This window comes from Rhopilema esculentum, chromosome 5 (genome assembly GCF_057945365.1).
Source record: "Rhopilema esculentum isolate cy_ngs chromosome 5, ASM5794536v1, whole genome shotgun sequence".
In the NCBI taxonomy this organism is placed as follows: Eukaryota; Metazoa; Cnidaria; class Scyphozoa; order Rhizostomeae; family Rhizostomatidae; genus Rhopilema; species Rhopilema esculentum.
Genome location: NC_142819.1, coordinates 9630482 through 9636783, shown reverse-complemented (window position 1 = coordinate 9636783; position 6302 = coordinate 9630482).

Sequence of the window (6302 nt, the reverse complement as noted above, 5' to 3'; positions counted from 1 at the left end):
GGTTTCACACATGTAAGGGACAATATTTTCTAATTGCACTCATTTCTTTTTCTTTTAAATATCCAAGAAAGTAAGCCAAATGATTTTTCTAAATCGAATGAGAAACATGTTTGAGAGAACACCTTCACGTTACTGGCGCCCCAAGTCTAGATCCGGGGTACCGACTAGGAATGGATGAGAAAACCAGCCAGGGAAAACATTTTACTTTCAACAAACCAGTCTTTATTTTGACCAAAACAATTGGTAAAACGTCTTTAGAACTTTTTGGAACTTGTTAATTTTTTATTCTTTCAATCTGGGTTTCAAAGATAAAGGTTTCAGTGTATATTCACTTATTAGAGATTAGGCAACTATACCCGAAAAAAGGGGGTCATATTTGAAATCCTAACTGGACCATTAAATATGTTAGAATTTTGATTTTGAATGCATTTGATCTAGGATGCAGGAAATTAGCTGCTTAGACAATGTTCCGGTTTTTATGTAAATTTTCTGCGCTTATAGTATCTTGTGACTCACTAACTCAATTTTCTGTTTACATTATTTTCTAACTGCTTCTGTTATAAAAGTTACATTGTAGCTTGAGCCAGTTGACGCAAGTCGAATTTAGCATCGTCTTTGGTAGTTAATTTTGTATGGATAAATTTCCTGTACAAATAGAACGTTGAGGGTTTGTAAGGTGCGTTAATCTGGGGCCTATTGTGTGAACTCAGGTGATATTTTGATAAATGACATGTGAAAAGTTACTTTTTCTTTGGTCTCTTCTTTGGAACACAAAGTTTACAAAAATCAGCAATATTAGATCGTGTGATGTCCAAAAAATAGCAATGTGACTTTTCATGAACTTCGTATTGAACAAAATTCAAAGTTCGATGCTCATATCGCAAGAAAGGAACCAGAAAAATCTGAAAAGTGGCTTTGAAAGAAAGCAAACATCTGAGTATACTGAAGCTTTTTTACCTTTTTGAGCCACAAAAGGGTATATATATCCCATAGCGTGGAGTTTTTGGTCTATGTTCTGACGTCTTATACTCTGGGGAGAGTCAGACGAAAAGCTTCGGTATACTCGAAAGTTTAGTTTTTTCAAAGCCATTTTTAATTTTTGTACCAGCAAAAGATTATTTGCAAATCTAAAAAGGCAGGCAAGATCAATTGCGTATTTGTATTAATAATTTGAGACGTGGAAAGCCAGGCAATAGACAAGCCTATTCGTCGTCTTGTCGTCTTACAAAGATTTCCTGGCTCACTCGATAAATACTGCCATATACATTCAATCAGTTAAGATATTGGGACCTGAAGCAAATAGAAATCTAGAATGTCCGGTTAAGCCTCCATATAAAGGACACCGTCTGGACATGTATTATTGTTCGTGGCATAGAGATGTCCGTTGTATTGGGCTTCCTTTTCACCATTTGGGAGAAACACTTTTCTGTCCGTTGTTAAAAGGTGTCCGTTGTATCGAGGTTTCTATTAATGGAGGTTCAACTGTGACAATATTTCAATGAAACACTATTATGTACCTAAAAATGACAAGCTCTAAGACTCCAAAATCCTCTTGGCATTTTAGGTATGACATAATGATATCAAATAACTAAGTTTTCATAGGGCCTAAAAGATCTGATTCAGTTCCAGGATCCTGAAAATAAAACTTAAAACTTCTCTGAAAATAAGTGCAATTTTCATTCTGAGACGCAAAGCCCTTCGCTTGATGTAATTGAGAGCAGCATTACATTCACTATTTTGAAATCAAACTTGAAAATATTTATGGAATTTATTTCAACTGTAAGAGGTTCTTGTATCTATTTTCTATTATTTGAACTATATTTCTTTGGTGAAAAAGATCTTTTAGCAGAAAGGGTCCCATTTTCAGAAAAGGCACTTGATACTGACAAAAGGACACTTTGCTGACAAAGTTTGTACTTTTTGTGACAGAATGGAATGCTTTCTCTTACAAACAAGAGCCCTTCTTAAATTTTTGGAAAAAGTGAGGCCCTGTTGTCTCCTACGGCTGCTAATTCGGTTAAGAATCTAATGATATGTTAAAGTTATTCAATTAAAGTAAAGCCAGATAGCAGTGACTTAAAGCAATAATTGGACAGTTGTATTTTCCTTGGCTGATGTAGGGTTGAGTAACTTGTGAAACGATAGAAGGTCGTATGTAAACAGTGAACACTCCTCTGTGTTGAATCGGTTTGTTTTGGGTTGGGCGTCCCATACAAGACTGCGTGCAGACTAAAGAAAGCCTGGTGGCAAAATCTACTAAATCTACTAAACTTTTAGTCAAGGCTAAATCTACTGTTGAATTTGTTTAGTTGGTCACCCTATGTACAAGCGCCTACGTAAGGGCCTTCTTATTTTTCTGTACAGGGTGTTATCTTTAAAGTTGTTAAAGAGAGTTGTCGCCTAAAATCATCGCGAACGAGCGCATTATCACAACGAAACGCTGTATTTCATTTATTCATTCACAAATCATCACAGTCTAAAATGTAACTGTTTGTTTTATTATCATCGTCTTCTGGCAATCTTTTAGTCATTATAGCTGGACTTAATATTTACAATTGTCGTAAATGTTGGAAACTAAGGACGCAGGACCTTCCGTGTATCCTTACAAGGATGCTCAGCCAACTACCCAACATCCACTTCAATTAGTATTCACTCTATTAGGCTGCTAGCAATATAAGTTTACAAAACTTTGCACAACTTGAACCCAGCCTTAATGAAAGACCACTTTCTCTAAGAACCCAATAGCTATAATCTTCGAAGAAATGATACTTTTCTATTCCCCAATTACGAGTTACGGTACAAAATCAATTAGATTCTCGGGTCTAAAGATTTGGAATTCTTTTTCAAATGAAATAAAATCTTCCAGAAATGCAAATCAATTCAAAGTTTTTATAAAAGATTGGTATTTCGAAAATCAATGCGCCTGTAACGCTTGCAGTCAATGACTTCCATAATCTCTTAAATTGCTTCATGGTAGGGTATATCAGTGTTCACACCATTGTTAAACTACCAGTAAAGAAGGCTTTATTATTATTATGGCTAGTTCCTAAATCTGTTATGGCTAGTCCCTAGAATATACCACAAATTTTCTTTAAACCGATTTGAAAATTACCAAAGCCACGTCTTTCAGCATTTCCTAATTTGCAAACACGTTTAAATTTTCTTCTTGGCCCGGATGATATTATTTTAAGCTAGTTAGATAAGTAACTATCAATTAAAGTAAATGAGAACATTTTTGGTAAATTAATTTTCGAAGTGCAATTTGCGGCAGCGTGCAATACAAAATCTAGTTTAATAGGATTTTGATGTGAAACTTATAATGAACAAGTACTATTCGCTTTTTTATAACTATGGCTTTTTCAATTACCAGTGATTATAATGCAGTTTAGCCCCACCCACGTGATAAGAATTAAAGCTTAATTTGCGCATGGTGGTTAGTGTATTGGTAACTGTGGAATCAATTCAGTCAATTGCACACCACTTAATGTCGGCCGAATATCCCTACAATCGGGTAAAACAGAAAACCACTATAAAGGATTCAACGCAGTCTTAGAAATACACTCATCTCTAGGGATGAATTTACCGGGGATGTAGGGGGTGTGACACCCCCCTTCCCCCCACCCTCAATATTTGTATGTCCTTCGGTAAATTTTGCTGTGATTCGGTAAAATGTATTTTTGGTGGTCAGTAGTAACAAGACTTACTTTATTCATCCTCTTATCTTCTTTACCTTAAAGTTAAAAGCTGGATTTTTAACATTGGTGTTTTTGTCAATTTCCTGTCACCAAAATCATCAAGAAGCGTGTGGCACCAAAATTTTATCATTATATAACACCCCCTCCCCCCCCCCCCCCACCAAACATTGCCGCTTAACTCCGTCCCTGTCCATTTCTATAGAAAACTTTTTGCTTTAAGCAACTATATTTTCTCTTTCAGATGCTTATGAACATTCTAAACTGTATGCTATAACAATACCTAAGGGGTAAGGAAAAGCATTCAAAAGAGTTGATAGGCTAAGAATCATACTTCATCTTCGGTGCACTATTTTTCCTGAGACAATGAAAGCGTAAAAATTCATAAAATTGTTTTCAAATGAAACTTTCCCTAATTTGTAGCTGCTTTTTGAAAAATCTTAAACACTTGACCAAATGCTCTCAACATTTCACTCGACAACGCACAACATTTTGTCGAGTAAAGAAAGTGAAGAGCGTTTTGCCACTTTGTCTAGTGAGGTTGGGCATTATCGAGCGTTGTCAAGTTTGAAAAAGGCAAGCAATTTGTGTGTGATGATAGTGCTCGATATTTTTATTGTCTTAGGTGCTTTCGAGCGTTGTCGAGAGCGTTTGTCTATGTCTTCGACAATTTGCTCGACTTTAGCGAGCTATTGCAGGTGGAATTTGCAACATGTGAAGATTGCCAGCTAAAACTTCTTTTTTCAATGATTCCCTCGTATTCCTGTGATGTGTTTTGATTCTATTTAATAGATGGAAAGTTGAAGCCGCTTGCCTCAATTTTGATGAAAATTAGATTGACATGTCCTTGACGAGGTCTCGGGCATTTGCCGTGGCGACCAATGTTAGTTCTGAAAGCAGTGATGAAGAAGAATTAGAGGGCCTAACATTTCAGCATGGTGGTTTAAAAAAAATACAAAAAGCAAGCGATATCGCATAACAACACAGCAGGATACAGTGGCAGCAAGAATTATGTTGTCTACAAGTTCAAGATATTATTGTCTGAAATGCTTGTTATGTCATGTAAGATATGGCTGCCCTAGAGACACTATAGAGTGCCGAAGTGTGACGTCATCAAAAATCTAATTTAAGAATTTCTTAAATTTGGCCACATAATCTGAAAGAACAGTCTAAAATACCTCTCAATATGCAAAATCAGCTAGATATGTTCAAAATTGGACAAGCTATGACCAATGAAAGATTTCAAGTTTGCTAACGAATTACTGTTATTCTGGCCTGGTTGATAAAATTATGAACCAAGATAAAATTACAGAGGTTTGATGGGGCAAGAGCATGTGCTCAAGTGGCCATATCTCAACCAATTCGTAATGCCTTTAACTGATTTTGCATATTTAGAGGTATTTTGTGATGCTCGTTCAGGTTCTGGGATCAAAATTCAGAAATTTTAAAAATAGATTTTTATGACGTCATCACTTCGGTACTAGCATCGCCAGCCTAATTGACTTGATCCGGCAGTTAGTGCTTTCTCTATCTCACTTAATACTTATCTTACTTCTTTCAAAGCGTTCGCAAAGTAGGTCCATCCCCTTGAGGTGAGCATAAATTACTTCTCCATATACTTTAATTTAACCAAATAAGTTTTTGACACCACAAAATTTGTAGATGGCACGAAATTGCGAAAACATGGCATGTTGACGTACTTTTCGTCTAACACTCTTCAGAGTAAACCTGAGTAAACTTCGGATAATGACCGAAAGTAAGCTAGAAACTTAAATCTAGGTGTAGTCCAAAGTAGAGGGAGAGGAAGAAAGCGAATACATTTTATTGTCGATATTTCATATTCTTCATAGATTTTCATTTATAGAGCAGGTATCTGAGGCAAAAGCCTCATTTCTAAAAAGTCGAAGTTACAGTCGATTGAAAAATCGAGGGCATTTGGCCACTCAACTAAGAGGAAAGCTCAATCAACTAAAACATATCTCGGTGTTTGAGCTGACATTCGATCCGGTCATTGTTCGCTGTCTGAACCAAAGAAGCACATTATGAGCGAAATTTATTGTGGTTAATTTGTTATAGTATTTGGACAGCATTTTATCAGCACATTTAATTGACCCTTGGAATTTTTCAGGGCAATCATTTAATTCGAGGACTCACAATGCGCTGTCTAAGATATGCTTTATTAACTCAGTTTTTCTGCCTACTCTGTTTTCTAATCACTTCTATTATGATAATTGCATTGCAGCTTGCGCCAATTGACGCAAAGGAACCTAGCTTAGCTGGCATGTTGATAAATCAATGATATGTGAAAAGCTCAAATAACTTGGGAACACAAAGTTTATAAGAATCAGTAGTGATAGATCACAAGAGGTCTAAAAAGATGTCAAAGACATACTTTCTCGGCTTCAGCTCAATTCAAATTTTTGAACATAAATGTGAGAATAGTTTTGTTACCGTTGTAAAGCTGTAGGGGAGTACCCACTTTCTTTATAAGAACCAATGAACTTAAGTTCAGGCTGACTGTTCTTAAATTTTTCAAAAATCTGAGGCTGGATTGTTCTTGATTTTTTCTTAAATTTATAGGGTGTAGGCAGTGCAATTGCTAATTTTTTT